This window comes from Camellia sinensis, chromosome 7, assembly GCF_055761805.1.
Source record: "Camellia sinensis isolate YWXY chromosome 7, ASM5576180v1, whole genome shotgun sequence".
NCBI classification, from domain to species: Eukaryota; Viridiplantae; Streptophyta; class Magnoliopsida; order Ericales; family Theaceae; genus Camellia; species Camellia sinensis.
In genome coordinates this window covers 145,113,207-145,123,684 of record NC_138967.1, presented here as the reverse complement: position 1 = coordinate 145,123,684, position 10,478 = coordinate 145,113,207, and the positions used below count along the sequence as shown (strand labels likewise).

The 10,478-nt window shown below is 28.9% G+C and overlaps 1 long non-coding RNA gene across 1 annotated transcript; it reads left to right on the top strand.

Moving 5' to 3' along the window:
- Positions 1-1,880: 1,880 nt before the first annotated feature.
- On the top strand, positions 1,881-3,038 carry LOC114258814 (uncharacterized). Its single transcript, XR_003628082.2, has 2 exons — positions 1,881-2,418; positions 2,930-3,038. It is a non-coding gene; the product is annotated as an uncharacterized LOC114258814 (long non-coding RNA).
- Positions 3,039-10,478: the final 7,440 nt, after the last annotated feature.

Below are 10,478 nucleotides of genomic sequence, written 5' to 3'. Positions count from 1 at the left end.
TCACTCCATTAAACAATTGTAAGTTTTATTATTAATGTATTTTTAAACTGTTTTCTTTTAGTATTATATTTCAGTTTTAGTTTAGCTTATTTTTAGTATTATTAGTGTTATTTCCTTCTTCATGTTCTTTATATTTCTGCTTCCGTCCCTTTTGGTATCAGAGCCAAGTTATGTTGAGATCTCTTGCTTACTGCTTTGCTACTTCTATTGAGTCAACTCTATTTGCTATCTGTTAATCTGTTTCCAGTCATTTTAATTTGTCAAAATTATATCTGTGTTTTCCACTTTGTTACTAGCCACCCAATCTTCGTCCCTGTCCTTGGTCAGTCCTTTGGTTAGGCAGTATAGGATTTTAGGGGTCCTCCGAAATGGGTGTGTGTGAAAGCATAGTATGTGAAAACATGATAAATTTAGACAATGTATTAAGATTCCTGTAAAACAGTTTAATTAAAGAAAAAATGAGTCGATTATTTAGAAGTAACTCTTCAGTCAGTTCTAGGTCAACAACTTTGCCCTTAATACCTAATCAAGGATTAGTAATTAATGAAGAAGAATTAGAAATACAAAATGATAAACTGGATTTAAGTTGGAATATACCAAAATTATCAATTAAAGAGATTTATAAAACTACGTTTTTACAATCTGCTTTTAATGTTAATCTGCATGTTAAAACATTAGAACAAGTTTATGCTTTAGAAAAGCCTAGAGAAACCTGTCACTTATTTGATGCTAACACTATTAAACGTCATTTAAAAACTGGTCACAATTTTATTCATTTAGGATTAATTCAAGTTGGAATCAAACCATTAACTCCACAAGGTAAAAATACTTCTGTTTTATTATGTTTAAGAGATGCTCGTTTTCTTGATTATAATGATAGTTTAATGGGTATGGTGGAAACTGGTCTTCACAAAGAACCTATTCATTTTAATTGTTTTCCTGATTTCACACTCAGTCTTAGAGATCCACACATATTAGATGCATTAACTTTAAATATTCAATTAAATGGTTCATTTACTAATATGAAAGAAAAAACTCATAATATTGCTTTAATTTACCGTGTCCATTATAAATGTATTAAAACCAATTTAAATGTTCAAGCTTTACATAAAAGTCCTAAGGACAAAACATTACTGATTCAAACTAGTAACAATGATACTAATATAAATATTCCTCAAATGATAGAATGGAAAGATATTACTCTCCCTGATCAATGGATTACGGTTAATGAAAATTACAAACATAATCAACAACAATCCACTAGTCAAGATATCCAAGATATTCAACAATTTACTGACGGTTCAGTCCGTATTAAATTTAATCGTAGTCAATCTTCTAGACATAGTACTTCGAGTATACCTACTGATCTTGAAACTGAAGATGAAATATTTAATACTCCTTTATTCCGAAAAAATAGTCAAATTAATCTTGGTCAACCCTCCCATAGTAAATTAAAAGGCATTGATAACTCTACTACCTCTCAAATTAGTAAACTTGTTTATTCTACTCATACACATTTCCGTGAAGAAAATACTGAATCAAATAATTCTCCTACTCAAACTGATTTCGAAGTAATATCTCCAATCAATCCTCAATTAATGACAATTAGTAAATCTTTTGCTCCTGATCTTGATAAATTACATGTCGAATTTAAATCTAAAGAAAATAGGACTAAAAGACATGCTTATCGTGCTAAATATGATTCTACTCAACAATCTAAACTTACTAGAAAATAGTATTCATTGCCAAATTATAGCAATGATGCTCCAATGGTACACATGCTATTTTGGCAAATCTCAATCAATTTTCCCTTCAAGTTTATAGGTGTTGTTTGAATATAGATTTTTTAGTATTTTTTTTGTTTATTTTTTTGTCTTTTGTGACCTTTTTTTATCTGTTTGTCAAAAAAAATATATATTTATATTATATCTGACTAGACAAATATAAAAAATGAAAAAGAAATTGAAAATTTGAAAAAATAAATTTAAATACTCAAAATATCTATCTCTCAAAATGTTTGGATAAAGATGAACCATGGGCTCTCTCTCAAAATATCTATCTCTCTGTCTCTTTCCATTGCTTCTATCCTCCTCTCTCTTATCGCCTTCATTTCTATTTCTCTGGAATCATACTCCACTTCTTTGTCTTTCTCTCTCAAAATTTCCCATAAACATCCGATGTATCGCTCATGCTAATCGTCTGCAATCTCCGTATGAACCAGCGTAGCTCCATCATTTCAACCCTATTCGTCGTCTCAAAAACCCTAGGTTCATAATCCAATTGGAGTTTCCTTCAATGGTGTCATCGAAGGTGATAAAGAAGAAACTCTTTCTCTTCCTCTCTCTTGCTCTATTCTTTTACTGATTGGAGTTTTCGTTGAGGTTGGGTTCAATGAAGGTTGGGTTCTCTTCACTGAAGGTTGGTTCGATGGTTATGCTAATTCACTGTTTCAATTTAGAGTTTAAATTTTTTTTTTTTGAATATGTTGAGATTACTTGAATGTTGAGATTGATTGAAATTTTGTTTAAAAATAAATTGCTGATTTTTTTTTTTCAATTGTCGACACTGTTTAAACAAATTGGTGAGTTTTGTTTAAAAAAAAATTCCTGAATTTTGCAAAATGAAATTATTGATCTATTTTTGTTTGAGTTTTTTTCTAGAAAAGAATGAGAAAGGGGGGGAGGGAAGAAAGAAAATCAGTTAGTTTTGGGCGAGCTGACAGATTTGTTATTTGCCAAAGTTATTGTCAAACTTGGCAACAACTTTAGCATTTGCCATTTTTAACAGCTGTTATTTGTGACCATTGGAGAACCTTTTTTCCTCAAAGCTGCCATAATATAGCTTTAGCAACTGCAATGGCAAACTATTGGAGATGCTCTAATCCCACAATCAACTAAAGTTCAATGTTTTTGATATGATATTACCTCAGCAAGCAACAATGTGTCAACAAATTGAATTGAAGTCCCCCACATACCAAGGTTTGTATGATGCTTCTTAAGACTTTTGGAGCTCAACAAATGCTCAAAACAATCCCAAGGTATGCAAGTCCAAAAGGCACTATTATTTGCCTATTGCTATCATGCATGCACACAAACATAAAAGGTTATTTCTAAAAGTTTGCTTATTTGAGAATCGTATAAGATGCAGGAAAAAAGAAAGGCAAAAGATCTACTGTGGCAAATTCCTTGTCTTTTTCTTCAGTCCATTTATTTGGTATAATTGCAAATATGGATAAAAGACTAAAAATAATTATAGGGAGGTGAGGGTTAGAACTCGTTTTGTGGGCTTTTTTTGTACAATGCAAGTTGTACCCCATGTTTGTGTAACTACTTTTGATCATTACGACTGAATTGTAATTCTCCTTTTATTTGGATGAGATAGTAAAATCTGTTTGTTGTGGACTCCTTAGTAATTTGAATAGTTTATTTTGTAAGATCTATTGAGAAAATCATTCTTATAAAAAATTATATTAATCAAATTTTGGTAACCTCATGATCAGATAAAAAATAAAAATAAAAAATCGACAAGACTAATTTCAAGAATAGACCATCCATACAACATTTTCAAGCCAGCTATCCTAGGATACCAAAATTTTTGTTACAAAATTGCCCAAAAACATTTATGTGTAATTGAGATTGATTTTACATCTGAGTCTCATCAAATAAGCGTTGAATTTGAACCACATTCTAGATAGAAATTTTGGGTCTTTATCTCTTTTTTTTTTTTCAACCACAAAGGACTTCTCTTTCTTCCAATCAATTCATAAAAATAAAGGTAAGTTACAACGACCTCGTTGAGCTTTAGAGAAAAAAAAATACAAATCTCACAATTTTAATATAATTATACGATCCTCTTTTTAATAAGATTAAAGAGACCGAAATCAATGCAGCTAAATTGAATACACAAAAATAAATAATGTGAAATATATATTTTAGTGTAAAAATAATATCCATGTGACTAACGAATTTCTGATAACAAGAAAGTTAAAATGTTATGTGAATTAAAATCTTAAAAGAGTTTAATATAATTACAAAATTATAAGACTTAGTTAATGAAATTTAGCCCCATCTTTTCACCTTCAACATAATGGGATTGAAATAACACTCCCAACCAATCATAAAAATACTAATCCCGTCATTTTAATACAATCAAATATGATTTTAATAAAGCTCATAAATTGTTAATCTAATTTAACCCTTTAAAACTAAATAGACATGGTCATATCGTTGAAATTATCTATATTATATTATTGTAATAAAACATTTCCATTATATCATTCAAAAAATATAAATCACTAATAAGAACTTATCTTTATTTAAAATTTTAAAGAATTCATTTAAATTATTAACGTGATTTTTTTCCAATTGGTGAGGACTAGTCGGGTGACCAAATTCTCGGGGCCCCATTACAAAAGCAGTGTCTGATAAATTCACATTTTTCTATCTCTTCATTCTTTGTATCTATATTCAAAAATATCATACACTTGGAAAAAAATTTAGAAAAGAAAAAATGTCTATGAAATATAGGTAAAATGTAATTATATATATATTTTTTTAAAATTTTTATCAAATTCATGAATCAAATACAATTTAAATAAATTATCAAATATTTTATACAATTCTCACATGAATATGGAATTCACACCACATAGTGCCCACATAGGTCCTATACCTATGTGAATATTGTGTAGAATATTTAAAAATTCATTTGAGTCCTAAGATTGCTCACGTATATTAAGAGTGTTCACGGATGAGATCAATCTAAATTTAAAAGTAAACTTTCAATTCTACAATTTCAAAAAAAATAAAACGAAAAATGTTTGGGGCCCTAATTCTGTGGCTCAAATGTGGCTCAAATGGCCAAAACGACGTCGTTTTGGCCATTTTGGTGTTGTTTTGTACTCAAAACGACGTCGTTTTGGCCATTTGAGCCACATTTGAGCCACAGAATTTGGGCCCTCTACCATTGCTCAAATAAAACCATAATCGAACTATTAAATTTATGTAATCAGACCATAACCAAACTATAAACTGATTTAACTTGGTTTGGTTTGGTTTTATCCTACTATTCTAAAAATTTTATATAATAAGAAATATGATATATATTTTATAATAATAAACAAGCTAACAATTAGTTTAGCCTCCGTTTGGGAAGTGGGTTGCCTTTTTGGCTTTTTGACTATTTTAGCCTGGGGCTAAAAAGCTTGGTTTGGGAAGGACTTTTTGACTTTGTTGACTTTTTTGGTGAGAGAGGAGTGTAATGATTATGGATTGGATTTGATGTTTTATTTTTTGTGGCTAAAATAGCCTATTTTATTTTTTGTGGCTATTTTAACCCCTAACCCACCAAAACCAACTTCCCAAACTTACTCTTAATTAAGTTAGTTAGAACTAGTCAATTTCACAATAAAAATTAGGATTCAATTCTTATTAGTTTTTTTTTTTTTTAAATCTTGTATAAAATATAAATATTTTTTTTATTTTTAGGGTTAAATTTATCTTACCCCCTTGTGGTTTGGGGTTAAAGTATTTTATCTTCCTATCATTCAAATATAGTCAGTAAGCCTCTATATAGTTTCGGACTAAAGTGATACTATTAGTTTTTCCACCCAAATTAACAAAAGGTGTATTACACACCATTTTTTAGAGTAGGTTTTGTTTTTTAAAAAATTATAATGAAATTAATACAGTACAAGGACAATTTTACCCCCATTTTTTTCAAAACTAAAATTAGATTAATATGTTAATTAAAATAAAATATAATATAATATAATTAAGAATTTATTTAAAATATAATTAAATAAATAATAATTAAGAATTGATCTAAAATATAATTAAATTAAAATTAGATTAATATGTTAGAAATTATAATAATAAATAATTAAGAATTTAAGATTAATTGTGGTCTAAAATATAATTAAATTAAAGTTAGATTAAAAAGTTAGTAATTGCAATAAATAGTTAAATATTCAGGATTAATTGTGAAAGTATAATTAAATTAAAATTAGAATAAAAATTTAAGAATTACAATAAATAGTTAAAAATTTATAAATAATTGTGATTTAATTGAATTAATACTAGACATTTAAATTATGTATATGAGAGATGAGAGAGAAAGAAAATAACAAAAAATATATGGTTTGAAGATATTATAGTCATTTCACATTTATAATTAACGGTGTTAACAGTTACATTTTAGTTCAAAATCATATGAGAGGCATATGACTATTTGTAAAAGACCGGGCGTAAAGTGCTATCAAGCTCAATCACATGGAGGTAAATTAGATTTTACTATTTTTATTAATAACAATGCTAGAGGGTCACAGTTTTTGTGGTCACAATGGTTCAAAACTGTCAAAACAACGTCGTTTTGGCATGTTTTGCACTCAAAACGACGTCGTTTTGACAATTTTGAGTCATTATGACCACAAAAATTGTGACCCTTAAACATTTTCCTTTTATTAATTGATGGAAGATAATTTATGAATATCAAAAGGATTATATCAAATCAAACTATCAATTATATAATGTGCCCAAAAAAAAAAAAAAAAAAAACAAAACAAAACTATTAATTATATAAAAAAGTCAAATGATTGATATTACTAACCCAACACCAACAACTACGTCATCAATTATCAATTTAAGATAAGAAACAGCATTGTAATGGAAAGGAGAAAACAACTTAAGAAAGAACCGATAATGCCCCGTTTAGTAGGATGGTAGAAAAGTGATTATAATTTATATCTTAACAGTTTATACCTTATAATTGTGAACATAAGTTGATTTTTGACTTATAAAATAAATTTCTCTTCCCTCACTCAAAGAATAAGTTGATTTTTGACTAATAAAAAGTTATAAGTTGTATTGTTAAGCTGAACCAAACACATCAAAATAGCTTAAATTAAGCTAAAAACTGAAATAAGCTGGAAATAAGCCCTACCAAACAGGGCTAATAAAGAAAAAAAAATTAATGACTATTTATTCTTTATTAAAGATTATTCCCTTAGTTATTTATATTGTCTATATAGATGGAAGGCTTGCCCATATATGTTGTTAAATTATTTTATATAGTTGATAATTTAATTTAATGTATTTTTTTAATATTTATGAATAATCTCCTACCAATTGTACACCAAAAAAAAAAAAACTCTTACAAAAATATATCATTATTATCCGTTCAAACATGATTCTATAGTAATGTTAAGAATACAAAAATCAAACATAGAATGTGACACAAATATCTCACAAAGAGTGGATCTCACATGTAAATCCTACATCGTGTAAACCCCTAGTAATACTACAAATCTAGAAACACCGTTGTGTGGTGCAAATTCATTCTGTACATGGACCGTACAATACACACTTTCAATCTCTACCACACACTCCATTCTTGACCCAGATTTGTTATCATAAGTCTAGTTCCCAAACTTACTGTGCAAACCCCACTCCATGTGAGATATCTACGTGTCTAATTATATGTTTAATTCTCTGTGCCCTTAAACTTATGGTATTTTATATTTTTTTTCCTTTCTCTCTCCGGTGTATTAAAAAATTAAAAAGGAAAACAAAAAGTCATACTTTAATAATTTAGGTTCTTAATTATTGATGCCATGGATTGTAGAGGGGTCACATATGTCATATCTCTAAGTAAGTTTCTAACTTTAAATGATGTTCTTTAGGCTTCGCTTGTAATTAACTTGTTTTTAGACTAAAATACTATTAAAAAAAAAAGTTTATAAAAAATATTAATTGTAATGAATGAAAAAAGCTGAGGCCTTGCACTCCTTTTTAAGATGGGAAAAGAAAATAAATTATTGTAATTTTTCATTTTTTTTGTTTGAATGAACAATGAACAAAAGAAAAAAAAAATATATGTCCTTTTATTTATTAATTTTGTATTTAGTGGGGTAAATTGAGTATTATAATTTATTTTTTTTTGTAGAGGGCAACTTTCGTCATCAAATCCCCTCACATTTTGTGATAAATAAAACTTAAAGTTTGAAGTGATTTCTATCATTTCTCACTTCTTGAACTAATCATCCAAACAAACAATCATAAATCTCATTCTCTCCAGTTTATTTTTATTTTTCACACCAAATCTCTCAATCCAAATGGAGTATTTATGTTCAACATTAGGACCTTTCAATATATTTTTTTTTTATAAGAAAGAAATTTCCATTAAGGAAGCCAAACGACATATACAGAGAGGAGTCTATCCAACATATAAACTTACATCAATCAAAGAAAATATCAAAGCAAGAAACACAAATGAGCAAAAACTATGAAAAAATTCAGATGCATAACTCATACTCGTGCTCGTATTGCAAACTAAGGCTGCTTGCGGATCGGTTTTTGACGATTCAATTTGCGGTTTGAACCTGACCGCATGTCTGCAGTTTGGGAAAAATTGAACTCACAACCGCCTGCAGTACGGGTTGCAATTTGTGCGGATAGGATTCACGGATGTACGGACGGTTTGTGGATTGGACTTTTTCCTTTAAAAAATTTATTCTCTATCTAGTACCTAACAACACAATTAAAGTGAAATCATTCAAAATCCTAAACTTACCTAAAAGTAATTTTTTATTAACTTTTACATTCATTCAAAAACTAAAATGCAATAATAATAACTAGTTAGGAGTTAAAATAAATTATTGTCAAATTTCATCCAAACCCATTAAATAAAATAAAACAAAAACATTGCAAACTCGCAAACTCTATAAAAAATGAAAATTATATAATTTATTTAATCTTCAATCTTCATAGAAATCTTAGTGCTCTTTCTAAGAGCTTTTTTCAGGAGAAAAAGAAAAAAAAAATAAAAGTTTTATACCCCTCTTTTGTGGTCTAAAAAAGAAAGAAAATAATTTGTAAAACAAATCTTGAAGCTTTGTCCAAAGACAACAGAGAACTCAATTACTGAGAATGATTCTGAGATAGAAAAAACCTACCACTAACTTTATCTTTTTCTTCTACAAAACTTACAAGAAAATCTAACAATCCAGATATATATATATATAAAGACGCAGGCGGGTAAGTGCGGGTGTGGTGCGGGTAAAACCCACAACCTGCCTACAACCCGTAAAATAGGAAAATCCTAACTCGCATCTAGTTTGGGTTTGGCGGTTTTCGCAGATCGAATAACCCTATGTCCAGCCCAACTGCAAAGCAGAAGCCAATCAATCGGTAATAAAGCATGTCTGAGATAGATCATAGGTTACAAACCACAGAATGGGAAAACTGCAACATAGCACCGATGGATTCTAAAAAACACAACCAAAACCAAAAATCAGGGGAAAAAAAAAAGGAAAAAAACTCGACCTCATTCCCAGAGAATAGTCAAATCCGTGGTAGGCGAGTGATGAAGAATGAGGGATAAGACAGATCCGGCACCAATAGGATGGAGGAGGAGAAACCTAGCAAACTTCCACCATAGGGAGAAGAAACACCTCACAAGAATGGAGAGGTTGGGAAGAACGAGCTCACAATGGAGAGAGAGGTAGGCAGAGGCCAAAGCTTCCCTCTCTCTCCCCAAGCTGTGCAACACATAGAAAACCCTAAAAGATGAGGGTAGAGAGAGAATGTTTTGTTATTGTTGACCTTCCAACATTCAATGTTCCCAAAATTAAGACATGTCGGTATAAATTATGATATAGGTAATTATTCATTCTGTTTATTTTTTTTAAGTGTGTATGTGTAGATCATTCAGGTACAAAATTAAATTGACTATATGAATTTATCATTTTTCTTTTCAAAATAGTTTACAGCAAGGATAGCTTTAAAACTGGATATATGAATAATTTATACAAAGATTTGAAAAGTATGAACAAAATGAATCATCAAATAAGGACCCATGTCAGGCCCAATAAGTTGAACTAGAAAGAAACTAATCCCTTTACTTATTTGGTTTGAAAATGAATTAATTAGAAGGTAAGTTCGAGAGAAGAACTATGAGGTTGCTATATATAATATTAGTAATTGACATATGCGTTGTGTATGTAATTTAAGTAAGTAAAAATATAAATAAATAATTAATTAATTAATATCACAAATATGTGTGATTAAAGTGATAAGAGCATGCTTTCTCAATCTTAACGCTCTTATTATGTCAACAACACACATCATGATATGAATTTTTTATTTTTTATTTTTATTTTTATTTATTTAAAGTCTAATATAGATCAAAAGGGGTTGAAATATTATGTTGACACATTAGAGAAATTATAATTTGTTCCTACGACAAATTTAGATAGTTTCCTAACTTGAATATTGGTCTTGTTTGGGAAGTTAGTTATTTTAGTAGATAAATTTAGGGGTTGTTTGGAATGATCGAAATAAGTGCATTTTTTGTCTTTTTATGAAAAAATGTGTAGAAAAGTAGACAGGTGATGTGATGAAAAAAAGATAAAAAGATAAAAAAGATGGATTATTTTAATGTTGCCAAACTTGACCTTAGTTTTTAGTTACTTTAGTAGGTTA